We start from the raw sequence: 16,833 nt of genomic DNA on the forward strand, positions 1-16,833 counted from the left end.
GGGAGAGTGATTGGTGGTTTCTCTTTTGTTTTTTTGAGACGGAGTCTCGCTCTGTTGCCCAGGCTGGAGTGCAGTGGCTGGATCTCAGCTCACTGCAAGCTCCGCCTCCCGGGTTTACGCCATTCTCCTGCCTCAGCCTCCCGAGTAGCTGGGACTACAGGCGCCCGCCACCTCGCCTGGCTAGTTTTTTGTATTTTTTAGTAGAGACGGGGTTTCACCATGTTAGCCAGGATGGTCTCAATCTCCTGACCTCGTGATCCGCCCGTCTCGGCCTCCCAAAGTGCTGGGATTACAGGCTTGAGCCACCGCGCCCGGCCAGTGACTGGTGGTTTCTCTTACCACCATGACACCAACTCATAACCCAGGTACCAAGCCTAGGCCAGGTGACCCTGTGACAGCCCTGGACCATCTTTGGAAGAAGGGTTGGGGGGTGGGTGGCAATCTGGAAGGGAAGAGGTAGGCAAGCAGAGATGGGAGGACTCAAGGGGAAGTCATGAGTCCCCCCTCTCCATCCCCACTTCTTGGGGCCTCCACTGAGTTAAAGCATAACGAATCTGAAGCCAAACTGATTGTATGACCAGTCAATGAGTCAGTATCACCCTGCTCTTCATGGCCTCTCTGAGGTCAGCACCTCCAGGATATCCATTCACCCAACCAGGCAGAGGCAAGGAGTTTAGAAAGTGAAATTAACTGTGGTGTATACCTCCTTCCTTCGCCATCCCAACACAGAAAGAAAATAGAGAGAAGAGGGGAAGGAGGGGACCGGAGGGATAGCTTCAAGTGTGTAAACAGGAATCCTGGATTATACAATGCATTCATAAACAAGAATAACACTTGTTCAAAGACTGTTTTTTTGGTTTTGTTTTTTGCCTCCCGTCATGCACTTCTGAGCTAGGAAATATCTGTTCTTCTCTATTCCCTTCCTCTCCAGTCTGGTTCAGAGCAAGAAGAAAACTTAAAATACTGAAACAAGGTATTTTTCCCCCTCTGAATGAACTGCTTTACAATAAGCTACCTGCTGGGGTCAGGAAACGTTAGATCAGTGGTTTTCTGCTCACACAAAAACTCATGAAGGGGGTCGGGCTGAAGACCGCCCCTTCGACCCCCCACAGAGAGATGGTCACCCATAAACAACCCCTCTGGATCTGTGCCGCCTTTTATTGGAAACAATTTCTCTCTTCTGCTTCACCACTTTGCCTCTTGGTTCTCAGTCAACCAATACTCCAAGCTCTCCTGCATGCTGGAGGGGAGCAACCCCCGGCCAGCGCATCGGGGGCGCTGCGTCCACACGCTTACGGGAAGTTGGAAGGTGAGGGGTAGTGGGGAGAAGACACGGGAGAGAAGGAAAGAGCTGTGCCCCATGCCCCAATAGGAAACATATTTCCTTTACTATTAGGTGTGTTACACTCAGAAGAGAGAGAAATGATCAAAATCAAAATAAATAGCCAGCGGAAATAGGCAGCCCCTCCCTGGGAATGGTAATTACACAGGATGGAAGTTTATCCAAACACAGGAGAAAAAATGGTTCATGCTGGAGGACAGGGAAAGGAACGTTCCTTACTGGAAAGGAAATTTGTTTATGACATTTTATTTGCTCCTTATTTTTTAATGCGCTTCTGGCCTCATGTCCTGTAAACAGACCAGCTTTTCCATTCTCTGGCAGTGCCAGGAGAGCCAAAGACTAAACAGGCAGAGCTGATGCCAGGATCCCGGGCCACTGAGGTCCCACAGTTACAAGAGCCCAGGCCCAGGCCGGGGGCTCTGGGAGGGGGCCTTGCTGGCCTCTGCAGTATGCAGGGAAGAGTGTGATTTGAAATCTAGGTGTGGAAACGGGGAGAAGATTCTCTGCCTCGTGGGCTCCCCCAAGGCTTGGAAATCAGCTCTCTCTCTGCCCCATTAGAGGGAGAAACAGGAAGGGCTTCATGCACCCAATGTATATGTCTCATGAGTGTTTTGCAGGGTCTCTGCAGTCGGTAGATGAAACTGACAGATTCTGGAGAGAACTTGGCCTTTAGGAAAATGCCTGACTGATGTTAGAGTCACGCGAGACTGATGTGGTGTGCAGAATGGCCAGGAGAGACCACTGAGCAGTGTCTGCAGCTCAGCTCTGTCCCCAACACCAAACAAAACCGCCACAGCCAGTAAGAGTCAGCGACACCTTCCCACAGCTGGACAACACAGACGCAATGGCAGAAGTTCACAGTTGATGCTTCCTCTTCCCGTCTGGGCACAGAGATCATCTGAGGCAGAGTTATGGCAGACAGGCCCTGATGGCGCCATGTTCAGCGTATAAAGAGAGAGCTCCAACGCCACACTGCTTGGGTGCTGTGCTCCTGGCACCGTCTTGGGAGCTGCACCTGTAATACTTCGGCCAAACTTTGCAACCACCCAAGGAAGCAGTTTAAAGGAAGGAAACTGAGGCACAGAGGGGCTAAGTCACTCACCCAAGGTCATACGGCTAGGGGTTGGTAAACAAGCTCAGGCCTGGGCACTCTGCGCCAGAGCCGTTGTCCTCCACCACGACTCCGTCCTGCTTCCGTCTGAGAGCCAATAAGCCTGGGCAGAAGTCCTCAACTGTCTGAGCCTGGTAGTAGAAAAGCACTAAGCCTGCATACCCAGGCCTGTGACAATGGGGCATCCAGAAGGCCAGACCCATGGGCCTCAATGGCCACCGCAATAGAAGCCAATAAGCTGCACCTCGGCAGCCCCACAAGGGGGTTCAGTTTGCATGGCAGGAGCTGCAAGTCCTCCCCAACGCTCCTGCTCTCCACCCCTTCCTTCCATGAAGTTGGACATTTCCCAGCTCTCTTGCATCCAGATAGAGCCTTGGGATCAATTCCTGCCAATGGAAAGTGAGCAGAAGTGATGGGTGTTTCTTCCTGGCCAAGATGGTCAAACAGGTGCTTATCCTCTCACAGCACTTTCTCTGTGTTCACTGATAGAAGAGGACGCCTCTGAAGGTAGTGATATCCTAAAACAGAGGGAACCTGGGTCCCTGAATTTCTGCATGAAAAACAGCCTCCGCCCCCCACTATTGCTAAGTCACATTTGACTAATGTGCAAATGAGGAAAACTCATCAGGTGAAGGAACTGATATATGGAGGCATTTTGTTACAGCAGCCTATGGTGACTGATACATACAGAACCACAATATTCCCCTTAGGGACAGGGGCCTATGGGTAGTCTCTACAGCAAGTCAGTACACCTCCCTCAGCCTACAAAACAAGGTCTCCATCCTTCTACCAAAGCCTTTGAGAGAGTTCAAGGAGAAGCTTTACAAAGAGCTTGAAAACTGGAAAGTCCCATAAAACCACTGAACTGCATTATTTCCTGAATGGCCTGATCTTTCTTGGCTGAATGTTATATCATTTCTCTCATGTCTGAAACCGTGCCTAGTGACTGCAGTTCACAGATGACATCCTCTTGGTTCAAACTCTTATTTTACGGGTGTGTATGAAGAATGGGGTGAACTTTCAGTGTCTCTCTTCTCCAAAACAGGCCAAGCTTCTGCCCTACATTTCTGTTCTCCTCAATCCTCCTTTATCTGCTCCACACACCCCCATCACCCCACCCCCATCCCCCCACCCCCACCCCAGCAAACCCCCAGGAGGAGAAATCAGGAGTCAAGGGAGACAGACTCTTCCTCCCAGGGCCTGCTTGCCCCTGAGTGGTGCCTTTTCTCCCTTGGCCTTTGGTCCCCAGGTGGTAAGACCTTGAACCCAGGTCCAGTTCACATGGCAAGGGATCTGCCCATTAATACCCAACGCCTCTACCTGTGAGGCTGGATATTAATGTGCAGGTCCCTTTGGTTTGTTTTTTGTGTAGTTCTCCCTATTAGACAGAGTGAAATTATTTGGATATTATTGGGCAGATCCATTGTTTTTGTGTTGTTTGGTTTTGTTTTTTAGTTCTCCTTATTAGGGTGAATGAAACTCTTTAGAAATTTTTATCTAAACTTTTGAACTGATATTTTTATTTCCCACCTTAAAAATGAAACGAGCTCATGGGGTAACTGGCAAAAATCAGACACGATTCTATTTTCAGGAAGAGTTTCTACATGGAAACCAAGCAATCAGGCAACAAACAGAATTTCTCTGCTGTTTGGAAAACACTTTCTTCCTTTATTGATTTTTTGAGTCAGGGTTTTACTCTGTCACCCAGGCTGGAATGCAGTGACTCAATCATACATAGTTCACTGCAGCCTTGATCTCCCAGGCTCAACCGATTCTCCCACCTCAGCCTCCCAAGTAGCTGGGACTATAGGCATGCACCACCACACTTGGCTATGTTTGCTTTTGTTTTTGTATTTTTAATTTTGTAGAGATGGGGGTCTCCCTATGTTGCCCAGGCTGGTCTGAAACTCCTGGGCTTAAGTGATCCTCCTGTCTTGGCCTCCCAAAGTGGAAAACACTTTATTGATTACTCCTGAGCAAGCAAAAGAGCAAATTTGGTGGTACACACAATAACAGGTTGGTAATAGGAAAAGTCAACTCAACATCATTCTTGTACATCCTACCATGTAAAAGCCATCATGCTGAAACTTCACAAGTTCTGAATTTGAGATTGTCCATGACCCTGGTTTTGAATCTCAAAGTACACATAAAAGACTTGGTCAAAGCAATTGATTCCTGTAAAGTCTTGTTTGCTGATGATTAAATGAGAAGTACATGAAATGCCCATCACAGTGCTTCCCATGTGACGCTGGGCATTTGGGAGCATTTCAAGGATAAATCTTAATGAGTAAAAAATGACTCAGTTCCTGTTCTTATAAAAGAGAGAGAAAGAGAGTTGGGAAAGAAGAGGTGCTGAAACAAGTCCATTATAAGTGCAGTACATGAGATACTAAACTGTTATGGTTAAGGAAGGAAGATTGGCATTTTTTTGAGTACCTATGTCAGAATATGCCAGGGAGAGGTCACAACTGGTTGAGAGGGAAGGAGAAATCCAGGAAGGCTTCTGAGAGAAGGAAGCATTTGAGATGAGCCTTGAAGCATTTGTAGGATTTCAGTACCCTGAGTGCCCAATATGTATCCTTTAAAAAATAGACTCTTCTGTGAAGAATTGCCAAAGGATTAACAATCATGTTGAATTCAATAAAAAATCATTACTGGGCCAGGCATAGTGGCTCACACCTGTAATCCCAGCCCTTTGGGAGGCTGAGGTGGGAGGATTGTTTGAGTGGAGGAGTTCCAGACCAGCCTGGGCAACACAGTGAGACCCCATCTCAAAAAAAAAAAAATCATTACTGGAATGTGCAAGAAACTTTCTGAAGTAAGCACTTCTAGAATGTGAGTAGTGATTTGGGAAGCCATAGTGCCCCAGGTAGATGAGTAAGATGCATGCTGGACAGTCACTGGGGTGGACCAGGAAACGGGCACTTAGGGTCTGGCATGGAGCAGTGTGTCCTGCGCTGCTGTACCCGACAGTGGGTGGCTGTTAGCAAGCACCACCCAGGAGACCTTAGCACCCACAAACTGCAGTGTTTTAGAATAGCCTGGATTACACTGTGGATGTTTAAAGCAAAGGATAAATAATGTTCCATCTAGTTTAGTTTCACTGCAGCTCCTACTTGAAAACTGAATAGACTCAGTAGCCATCCAGCCCCTCTTGTCCCAGTATTTCACTCCATGGTGAGTCACAAGCCCTGGTCAGACCCTAATGGGCACAGCCCCACCTTGAATAGTTCCTCTTTCAGGCTGAAATCATCTGCCATGGCTGGGTATGAAGATTCAGATAGGGAAGTTAAAACTTAGAAATAGGCATACTCTGTTCTTTTCCAGTGCTTGTCATTATGCTGATTTTCGTAAGGGACAAGGCCTTTGCCTTACACCTGGGACCTAACATTAAGAGTCCAGGAGAGAGGATGGAAGGGACCCGCGAGGACCACCTGCTGGGATCACTCCCGGGAGTCACCACATCCCGAGCATCGGCAATTCCCGGGTTAGCCAGAGCCCTGGGCAGAGACGGTTCTACAATCAGAACATGTTTTTCACCCTTGCCCTTCTCACCCCTCCAAAACCCCGATCTAAGTTACCGGAAAAGGTGGGACATAGTGGGAAGGGGCAGGTGAAAGAGGAAGAGAAGACGGAGACGGAAAACAATTAAAAAAGAAAAAAAAAAAAAACTTCAACAAAACTCGATAACCCGAGGGCCCAGTGATCGGCGCCGCATGGCATACAAAAGCCAAAAGGCAGGTCCCAGGACGGGTCAACTTAAGATTTAATATTTGCCTTTCACTAAGCAAACTAATAAATCCCCTATGGTTTTAGCCACGCAGAGCTCCCAGTTTTTATTTATTGGTCAAAACGGCAGGCAGGGTTTCTTTTTTTCCCTCCCAGCCACCCTGGGGGTAAATAGTGGTCCCCCTTCCACCCCTCCTGTCATCGGCCTATATGTCTATTTACCTTCTCCCTCAACAAACTCATGTTCAGTGAAACTGACAATGCGTGCAAACAGCTTTGAAGTATTCTTTAGAAATGGACTTCCCGGACAGCTCTGTTTTTGACTTTCACAGCCAAAGGCAAAGGGAGAAAGGGCTACTGCTTGTCAGGAACCAGCTGGGCCAGGCAAGGCTGAGAACTTGATGCATGGCAGGAACCTCAGAGGATCGTCAGACCAACCCCTGCCCCTTCTCTGTCCCTTTTATAGATGAGAAAACAGAGACCCAGAGAAAAGGCTGGAGTGACTGACATGTGACCCGGACTTAGCTGAAGCCAAAGGCAGGGCCAGTGTCCAGGTTTCCAGACCCCTCAGTTCAGAGCTGTCTTCAGGCCTCCCTCCACCTGAAGGAAGTGTCATAGAGGTGTGGCATAGAAGTGTCTTATCCAAGGTCAGCGGCCACTTCCAAGGTCACCTTGAAATCCTTTAAACTGCAGCCTCCTGAGCAGAGGGACTTGTTTCACCACGAGAACCTCCTATCTCTCTTGTCAACATGACTAGTATTTTCCCACATGGGTTTCCAGGGCCATTTGAAGAGGATCAAAGTTCTCCTGTGGATCAAGTTCCAATGCCATGGAAAATCTCACAGGCAAGGCTGAACAAAATTGGGGGGCTGGGGTGGTGTTGGGGAGCTAATTTGAAATTGTTATGTTCATAATGAAATTAAGGCAAGATGAAATCCCTTTACAATGTACCTTGGACAATATCTAATGTCCTATTCTAAGATGAAACCTAAAACCCCAGCCAATCTTTAAGACATGGACTCCTAGAAGGCTGATAGCTTATCCATCAAATATGCCAACATTGTGGATATCAGAACTATTAATAGAATAGGCTCCAGGGATCATGTGGCCCAAATCCCTCATTTTATATGGAAGAAATTAAGATGATGAGGGGCTTTCTGAGACAAAAACTTAGGTCTCTGCCTCCCTGCACTGCATTTGTTTGTTTGTTTGTTTTATCAGCATAAACATGGGGGAGAGGGCAAAATGCATTTACCACAAAATCTCATTAAGAAATTGACATTCATGGCCACTTGGTAGTACATGAAACACTCTTTAAAATTCAACTGCTTCCCCATCAGGCTGAGTATCACTCAGCCTCTCTCATAGTCCTTTCTCCCCTGGGCTGAACGATCCCTTGCCAGATTTGAAAGGGGATTCCTGCATGAGTCAGAGATAAATCTAGAGAAGAGTGATGCTTCAGACCACTTCAGCCTCCCGGGTTCTGTGATTGCATGAGGATAAGGAGATAAGAAAAGAGAGGGCCAGGCACATCGGCTCACATACTTCAGGAGGCCAAGGCAGGAGGATCCCTTGATCTCAGGAGTTCAAGACGAGCCTGGGCAAGATGGTGTAGACGCTGTCTCTACAAAAAAATAAAAACAAAGAAATTAGCTGGGTGTGATGGCATACAGCTGTGGTCACAGGTACTCAGAAGGCAGAGACCGGAGGATTTCTTGAGCCCAGGAGGTCGAGGCTGCAGTAAGCTGAGATCATGCCACTGCACTCCAGCCTGGGTGACAGAGTGAGCCAGAGAGAGAGACAGAGAGAGAGAGATTGAGAGAAGAGACTGTTGCCTTTGACATAAGATCAAGACTTCTTTTGAAACCAAAGAATGAAAGTGGAACATAAATGAAGGGATCATCTGAAATGCCTTCATCTTTTAAAAAAGAAAATTGGCACCCAAAGAGGTGGGTGAGCATCCCTCCAATGGTAGTGAAGGTAGTGAGTGAGAATCGCTACAGGGGCAAACACCAAGGTGTGTGGTATGTCCATATGTTCATCCCTACCCTAGCACGTAATTCCCTCCCTGTGGTCTTGCCATGCCAGATGAATGAAATTATCTGAAGGCCCCTGTTCCAGCACTGCAAACACTCATGCCTGTCTTTCAGCAGAAAAGATGGAGGCCAGATGATCTGACAAGCAGCAACAACTTCAGGATGCCACGCGATCCTGAAAACCTGGATTTTTCTAGTCCACAAAAGAACCTGTAATTTGCCTTCAGATTGTTCTTACTTGTTATGAAGACCAAAAAAGTTGGGCTGGTGCAACTCTCCCTTACCTACTCCGCCTGCCCCAACCACCACCTCCAAGTTCTGCTCCCTCATCCCAGATAAAGTCAGCGTCTAGAAAGCTAAGTATAAACTGGGAGGCCCCACTCCACACTGAATTGAACTCAAAGGTTATCTAGGAGACTTTAGAGAGAATGTACATACTTAGCCCCAGTTTACACACCCTTGATATTTTAAAGGATTCTAGAGTTCAAAGGAATTTCAGGAAGTCCTCTAGCCAACTCCTTTGCTTCCCAGACAACACCATCCCAAAGATTTTAGTTCTTGATCTCTGTCTAGCAAAGATGCAGATTTGGAATCTTGGCTCATTATTCTACAGAGAGCATGTGTATGCGTGTGTGTGTGTGTGTGTGTGTGTGCACGCACATCACAGGCTCTCTTCCTCAGTTCCCAGTGACTGTGTTAGTTTTGTTTCTTTTTTTTTTTTTTTTTTTTTTTTTTTGAGATGGAGTCTCGCTCTGTCGCCCGGGCTGGAGTGCAGTGGCCGGACCTCAGCTCACTGCAAGCTCCGCCTCCCAGGTTCACGCCATTCTCCTGCCTCAGCCTCCCGAGTAGCTGGGACTACAGGCGCCCGCCACCTCGCCCGGCTAGTTTTTTGTATTTTTTTTAGTAGAGACGGGGTTTCACCGTGTTAGCCAGGATGGTCTCGATCTCCTGACCTCGTGATCCGCCCGTCTCGGCCTCCCAAAGTGCTGGGATTACAGGCTTGAGCCACCACGCCCGGCCTAGTTTTGTTTCTTAATGAACTGTTTTGTTTTTCATGAGAAAGTTAGTTTCTCCTTTGTAAGTAAGGTTGTATTGGAGAGGAAACCCTGATACTTTGAAGGCCTGCCATGCCCACCATCTACAACACTCAGAAGGACATGGTCTCAGTTGGCTCTTCATACAACCCTACCATCTGGAAACAATTGATTTGGTCAGCATTGGTGCCTGATCCAATAGCATCCACCTGTGGCTGCCTGAGGGCCAATGAAGTAACCAGATACAAGAGCTCTGAATGCAGATTGGCTAAACCAGTCAACAGCATCAGTCAGTTTATAGTAAGTAGCAAAGTAGAGGCAGAGTCGTTGAGTCACCCAGGAGGGTGACCAGTTGCCCCAGTTTGCCTAGGACTGTCCCAGGTTTAGCACTGAATGTCCTTCATCCCAAGAAACCCTTTAGTCCTGGGCAAACTGGGACCGTTGGTTACCCTCAGCTCATCACCACAGCAGAATTCTAGAGTCAGGGACAGCAAACCCTGCTGCTGAACAGAGGATCAAGATGACCATGATGGGATTGCTCTTGTTATCCTTGGAAACCAACTAGTGCTTCTGCGTCTGCTGAATGACCTTGAGCTTTTTGAAAAGGCTTAGCTAGTCAGTGGTTGGGACTGTTTCCTGTCTACCTTACTATCACTGTGACTTTTGAATAAACCAGCATTTATGAAAGTAATGTAAGTGGATCTCTGTTCCTTGACACTTGTAGGAATCCAAGAAATACAATGCCTGTAACTGTATGTCAAGCAAGGAAGGAAAAGGTGAAAGCCCATCAACAATCTGTAAATTTCAATAGCTCTAAACATTGTCAAGAGGTTCTCCTCAATCATTTTTGTGATGAATCTGAGATGTCCACAAAGACTCCATTGTTCTACTTAGAAGACACCAAATTCACTAAATGTTCATACAAGCACATCAACTGCAACATACAAAAGCTTTAATTCTTTTTGTAAAAAGCAAGCCATCTATTTGCCTTGGGAATAATAATAAAGTACAAGTAGCTTTGACTCTGCATTTGGACAAGGGTGAACCATGATAGATATTTAGGAAGGGTTTTTAAATCATGTGTATGGTGGCCACAGAGTAAAAAGAACAGAGAAGACTCAAGCTATTGTCAGGTGTGTATGTGTCATCAGCACACACTGGGGGAGGAGGGTCCTCACTAAGTGCCACCATCCCTGGTAGCTGTTAGTCTCTCATGAAGCACCATGATCTGGCATGGACCCCCAACTGCCACTTGCGAGAAGGTCTTCACAGCAGACTGTGCATCTGTGTCACAAAACATGGCTGCAATGAACAACAGTGTTCATTTTATTGCCCTTCCAAATGTATACTTATGTGTGATCCAAGCAAAGAAAGTTGAGGATGGAGAATACCAGCCTTCACCATCGGTTCCCCTGCTGAAGGCTTCTCCAATAGCCCTAAGGTCCGAGAGCCTGATGAACTTCTGCACTGATCCAAGTATCATTCTGGAACTTGATGGCTGAGGAATACAATGAGATCCCAAACAAATGAGAAGAGTTACTATTCCAAGGCTGCTTGCAATGCACAAACACTGGCCTCTTTAGACGGAGCAGGAACAAAAATTCAGATCCTATTTGACCTAAGTGTGGTTAACTATTCACTCTGTATCCGGCTGGAAGATAATGGAGCAAACAAGAATTGCTGAGTACAAAGGCACAGCAGACATGGGAGGCGGGGGGCAAGAAAGGGTGTGGTAGAAAGCCCTTTGGTTGCCTGAGACAGGGAGAGGGAAGAGTCTCATGAGCAGTGGCAGCAGAGGAAACATTTTCCACAAGGAAGAAGGACAAGGTCTGGCATAATGAGTCTTCTCCAACTGTAGGTCACCTCCAGCGATGCATCACTCTGCTCCTTCAGGTCAACACAGACTATTTCTCATTGTGAAAGTCTTTGCTTTCTACCCAAATGGCTCCTCAAATCCAGAGGTTTCTTTATTCTCCAAAATAAGATGATTATTATTATTATTTTGAGACATGGTCTCTCGCTCTGTTGCCCAGGCTGGAGTGCAGTGGGGTAATCACAGTTCATTGCAGCTTCAATGTCCCAGGCTCCAGCCATCCTCTTGCCTCAGCCTCCTGGGTAGCTGGGACTAGAGGCACATGCCACCATGCCCTGCTAATTTTTTATTTTATTATTACTATTTTTTAGAGATGGGGTCTCCTTATGTTGCCCAGGCTGGTCTTGAACTCCCAGGCTCAAGTGATCCTCCCACCTCGGTTTCCCAAAGTGTTGGGATTACAGGCATGAGGCACCATGCCCAGCCAAGAATTTTTGATCAAATCCGGAGCTCTTGCCTCTCAAGAGGTGGTTCAGCCTTGGCCAGGTCCTTCCAGGGGGTCCAGGTGGTATACGGGGGTTCCACTAAGCTTCCTGGTGGGAACGTGGATCAGTCCTCCTTCCCATCCTGTGGATCAAAAAACAGCATGAGAGATATATTCTAGCTTCTGCCTTTTCAGGGGCTAACATCACATTACTGTCTTTGGTTCATAATGTTTTAGCTGTTGAACAGAACATATACTTCAAAAAGCAGTATTTTAGTTAAGTGGGGTGGTGGTGGGGAAGCCTATTTATACCTCTCAAGGAACGATCCATCCCCTGAATCATCACCAGGAACCCTCCTACACAAATCCCACCACGATATCCAGAGCTGATTTTTTAAAATACCACTGAGCACAGCCAGTCCTGAGGAAGTGGAAAATTCTGTTTTTCAGCCGGTCACCATTATGTGATTTACGGGGCAGGGAGCATGGGGGTGGTAGATCACCTACTTTATAGTGGAAGGCCAAGGCACAGAGGGTGCCGGTGTTCTTGCTACAGAACAGCAGGGTTCTGGTTCCTAATCCTAACGTTTAGGATTTACCAGGAACTTCTCTGTGCTTCTGAAACACCGTTAATAATAAATTAGGAACTTACCAGAGTGGATAGCTCAGAGGAAATGCGAAGACACCAGTAAATATATTTCTTCTTCCCTAATTCTGATAGCAAATAAACTAAGATGGACTTGGACTCATGATACTTTCCTTGATGTTCACCCCCCAGCATTACCTTCCATTACTGAGTAACAAATATATTGAATAGCACCAAATGCCCTCAGGAGACTGCCCTTGATGAGTCTCAGTAGTGCAAGTGAGGGGCCTTGTATTAGTCTGTTTTCACACCACTATAAAGAAATACCGGCCGGGCGCGGTGGCTCAAGCCTGTAATCCCAGCACTTTGGGAGGCCAAGGCGGGCGGATCACGAGGTCAGGAGATCGAGACCATCCTGGCCAACATGGCGAAACACTGTCTCTGCTAAAAATACAAAAATTAGTCAGGAATGGTGGCATATGCCTGTAATTCCAGCTACTTAGGAGGCTGAGGCAGGAGAATTACTTGAACCCGGGAGGTAGAGGTTGCAGTGAGCCGAGATCTGGCCAGTGCACTCCAGCTTGGGTGACAGAGCGAGACTCTGTCTCAACAAAAAAAAAAAAAAAAAAAAAAGAAATACCTAAGACTGGGTGATTTGCAAAGGAGAGAGGTTAAATTGACTCTCAGTTCCACGTGGCTGGGGAGGCCTCAGGAAACTTACAATGGTGGCAGAAGGCAAAGAGGAAGCAAGGACCTTCCTCACATGGTGGCAGGAGAGAGACGAGCAAGCAGGGGAAATGCCAGACACTTATAAAACCATCAGATGTCATAAGAACTCACTCACTATCATGAGAACAGCATGGGGGAACCAGACCCCATGATCCAATCACTTCCCACCAGATTCCTCCCCCCACACCTGGGGATTATGGGGATTACAATTCAAGATGAGATTTGGGTGGAGACACAAAGCCAAGCCATGTCAGGCCTATTCACAGATATAACTAACACAGGCTTTACGAAAGAGACTGCTCTCTGGGTCTCTGATTCTAGCAATCACTATCAATCCACAAGGAATACCTGGGCAACCACAAATCCATGCATTCAGAAGTACCATATTGGATTAGATGCTGTGGATACAGGAATCAAACAGACAGGCAAACCCCACCCTCACAGGTCATAACAGAGACATAACATGGATCAAAGGTTTCCTTAGGCAAGCATGGGGCCAGAGGACAGCAAGGCCTTGAGGGAAATGCACCATGGATTCTGGGGGCATTTGGAAACCAACAGGCCCCCTTCTGTCCCTCAAAAGACCTGGGGGCCCTACTTAACCTGGTGCAAAGGAACTCTCCTTCACAAGGGCTCTAGCTGAGACCCTGGTGGAGATGTGTGCAATGGCCAGGAAACCCAGAGAGAAGGGCACTAGTGACCAGAGATGAGACAATGACACTGTGGTGTTATTTTATACACACACACACACACACACACACACACACACACGAGTTTTCATCCAAAGTTGCTAGCTCATAACTCCCACAGCCCTTGTTACAGTCTTTTGCTATAACGCTGGGCCTCAGGAAACAGTATCCCTCCTCTCCTGCGCTCCTTACACCTGCTCCAAGACAGAACTCTAATCTTTCCCACCTTTCTGACTATGGGTCTTGAGGCCCTCCCCAGAGAGGGACCTGCCCTATACCTTGGGGAAGGAATGCTGATGTCATGAAGCTTCCATGAAACCTCAAGAGGTCAGGGTTCTTCAGGGAGCGTCCAGACAGCTGGGCACGTGGAAGCTCCTGGAGGGTGAAGCATCCAGGGAGCACAGAGAAGCCCCGCGCCCCTTCCCCCACACCTCATCCTATGCATCTCTTCACCTGTATCCTTTGTAACAGCTTTTAGAATAAACCACTAAATGGGTTTCCCTGAGTTCTGTGAGCTGCTCCAGCAAATTAATTGAACCCAAAGAGGGGAGTCATGGGAACCCCAACTTGAAGCTGGTCGGTGAGAAGTTCCAGAGGCCCGGACTGGCAACTCGTGTCTGGGGAGAAGGGGGCAGTCTTGGGTACTGAGTCCTCAACCCATGGGATCTGATGCTATGTCCAGGCAGATGGTATCAGAGTTGAATTGGTGTCGGGGAAAAACCTGCACACATTCAGTCATCGACGTCTTCTGTGCTGATTGTTGCAGTGTGAGAGCAGAGGAAAAGCATGGTTGGAAAGAGTTTTCCCTGCACAGTCATGGTGAGAGCCCAGGAGGGACTGACGAGAAGAAAATAGTCCAAGACATTTCTCTGCAGATGAACTGGGACAGGAGAGTCTGCATTTTAGAGTCGATTAAAAAATAAAAGGATGAAAATCCAAAAAGGCAACCAATGTGCAGACACAGAAGTGCTTGTTCGCTCTGGGCAGCTCTCTGATTGGTGGCCAAGAAGGAATCCAGGAGCCTTTGCCACAGGTTTTGCTAGGGTCCTCTGGATACACCCTTTCATGGGGACCTGAAACCACCCCACACAAACCCAAAGTTCTGCCGACCTTCCTCTGGTTTCATTTCTCCGTCTGCGCAGTGGCCCTCTGAGCTATCTCAGAGAGAGCCCTTTTCCCCTGGGAGACGCATGCAGCTCGCAAATTAATTGGCAACAGTCGGGTGAATCACACAGGGACTTCCTTCTTGTTGCCGGGCAACTGCATGCACTTGGCAGTGGGACATTAAACACAGAGGGGAATGCTGTGAGGCATTTGCAAAATAAAATAAAAAGCAAAACATACAACACCCCAGACTCTCGTCCCAGCAGGGCTGACCCAACCAAGGGGAGTGTGGGGGCGATGAGGAAATCCACACAGGGGAGGAAAACGAGGTTAGGCCATAAGCAGATCCTAACTCTCCCTCCTCCTCACAAATCTAACTCTTCTAGATATGGCATTTGTATTCCACTAAAGACACACCTCTATTAGCCTAGAGAAAGACCATAGGAGGCACAGGAATTAGAAGGCATCTAGAGATCTGATCCCCTAGAATTACAGGGAAGCTTTGCAAAGCTCGCTACGGAACTACCGTAACTACTGATTATGCTTCTCCATCATACATCACTCCACAGGTTAAGTCATCTGGCTGAGGTGACACAGGCCCCTCTAGGGCAGGATCCTTCCCTCCACTCCCCTCCACCCCCAGGTCGTTTCCACTTGAATGTTTCCATGTCTGTTGCTGTGGCCACTGGAAGCTGATTAGACAAACCCTCCCAACACTTTGCCTTGCCCTGTAGACCATGTTTCTGGCCTCTTTAAAAAAAAAAAAAACCCAGACCGAAGTGAAATCTATGTACATGCTATGCTGTGTTTGGAAAAAAAGATGGGGACAAGAAATGGAAGAATAGTAGCAAGAGGGCTCCTGTGAGGGGCTGAATAGTAGCCCCCAAAGACGTCCACATCCTGATCCCTGCAAGCGGGGTGAATCCTACCTTGCACAGCAAAAGGACCTGTGCAGATGTGAGTAAGGATCTTAAGCAGTTGGCCTGGACTATCCAGGTAGGCCCTAACTGTGATCCCAAGGGTCTTTGTAAGAGGGAGGCAGACGGAGATCTGATCCCGGAGAGGTAGTAGGCAGTGTGATAATGGAAGCAAGAGGTTGGCAGGATTCAAGGAAGGGGTTGAAGAAAACAGATTCTCCCCTAGAACTTCCAGAAGGAAGCCTCACAGATGCCTGGACTTTTGCTCAGTGAAGCTGGTCTCCAGAACTGTAAGGAATGAATTTGTGTTGTTTAAAGCCACTATCCTTCCCCAGGGCAGGACTAATCTTTCCCACCTTTCTGACTATAGGTCTTGAGACCCTCCCCAGAGAGGGACCCGCCCTATACCCTGGGGAAAGGAATGCTGATGTCATGAAGCTTCCATAAAACCCCAAGAGGACAGGGTTCTCTGGGAAGCTTCCAGATAGCCGAGTACATGGAGGTTCCTAGAGGGTGGAACATCCAGGAACGGCACGGAAGCTCCACACCCCTTCCTCCACACCTCACCCCATGCATCTCTTCACCTGTAGCCTTCGTAACAGCCTTTAAAATAAACCACTAAATGTGTTTCCCTGAGATCTGTGAGCTGGAGAACCATCTTCTTCCTTGTCAGTCCCTCTGGGCCCTCATCGTGACTGTGCAGGGAAAACTCTCTCCAACCGTGCTCTTCTTCTGCTCTCACCCTACGACAATCAACACGGAAGATGCTGGTGACCAAATGTGTGGGAATTTCTCCCCCCGACATGGAGCTGTGGACACCTGCTGGGTGTCCTCCAATTCAATTCTGACCACTGAGTTTGCGGTCATTTATCACACCAGCAATAAGAAACTAATCTTGTCAATACAGTGTCTGTATTTTCCCAGAGTCTTCTGAAGAGAGTATCACAGGAGGGATATGGGTAACAGTGAAGGGGAGCTGGGCAAAAGGGGTGGGATCCAGAATTTAGCTTAGAAAGGTCAAACCAACACCCTGCAGCCTCAGCAAGAAAAGAGCAGGTCTGTGAGAGCATCGGCAAGAAGTGGGATGTTAAATTAAACCATTTGCTGACTGTAACTTGGGCAGGTGGCTTCATCTCTGAAAGCCTCAGTTTCATCATTGCAAAATAGAGATATTATCATCCACCTTGCAAAGCTCTTAGGATTAAATGAGATAATACGTGAAAAGCAGCTGGCCCATGGTAGATGCCAAATACACCACA

The 16,833-nt window shown here is 47.6% G+C and overlaps 1 long non-coding RNA gene across 1 annotated transcript in view; it reads right to left on the reverse strand.

Moving 5' to 3' along the window:
* Positions 1 to 10,183: 10,183 nt before the first annotated feature.
* The window catches only part of LOC105506731, a 187,777-nt gene continuing 181,127 nt past the window's right edge, over positions 10,184 to 16,833 (reverse strand). Inside the window, exon 3 of the long non-coding RNA XR_001000987.1 lies at positions 10,184 to 11,692. This is a non-coding gene — a long non-coding RNA (uncharacterized LOC105506731). The remainder of the gene's footprint in view (positions 11,693 to 16,833) is intronic.

This window comes from Colobus angolensis, unplaced genomic scaffold (genome assembly GCF_000951035.1).
Source record: "Colobus angolensis palliatus isolate OR3802 unplaced genomic scaffold, Cang.pa_1.0 Scaffold1, whole genome shotgun sequence".
NCBI classification, from domain to species: Eukaryota; Metazoa; Chordata; class Mammalia; order Primates; family Cercopithecidae; genus Colobus; species Colobus angolensis.